This window comes from Oncorhynchus kisutch, linkage group LG17 (genome assembly GCF_002021735.2).
Source record: "Oncorhynchus kisutch isolate 150728-3 linkage group LG17, Okis_V2, whole genome shotgun sequence".
Taxonomy (NCBI): domain Eukaryota; kingdom Metazoa; phylum Chordata; class Actinopteri; order Salmoniformes; family Salmonidae; genus Oncorhynchus; species Oncorhynchus kisutch.
The window spans coordinates 34,558,185-34,558,814 of record NC_034190.2 but is presented as its reverse complement, the minus strand read 5'-3'; positions in this window follow the sequence as shown (position 1 = coordinate 34,558,814).

The window sequence follows — 630 nt, the reverse complement described above, 5'->3', positions numbered from 1 at the left end:
CACAGTCTCTTTTTTTGTATTAATATCAAAGTGTTTAACAAATCTAGGATCGGCTTACAACCCCCACCCAGCTTTTGTTATACAAAAATGACAGATCAGCATTTGGGGGCAATCTCTTCCTACATCATTACTTACACAGCAATGTAAATTACTGATGTTAAAACCTTTTCTGGTTCTACAACCAATGCACATCTGTGTGCTGTACGTGTAGTTCCCAATTTACGGCGCTGGATGCCACAGTATGCTCCCACTATCCCACACACACAACATTCCCATGTAAATACAGAACAGATGACAAACACTTCCTGATGTTTGGCAAGTGAATTGATTATACCATTTTGTAAACTATTTAGCTAGTGTAAAGTTACTGTATCTTAGCTAACAATTCGAAAATATCAAGGGATATTTCAGAATGTTGGCAATGAAGCCCTTTGAAGGGAGTTTGGGCTGCCTGTGTAAACGCAGCCATTGGAGGTAGTTTCATGAGCCAATGCTAACTAGTGTTAACGCAATGACTGGAAGTCTACAGGAACAGCTAGTGGTTCCCCAAAGACTTCCAGTCATTGCGCTAACCCTAGTAAGCATTTGTGCTACACTAGTTAGCAGCTTCCTTCAATCTGAACGCAGAGA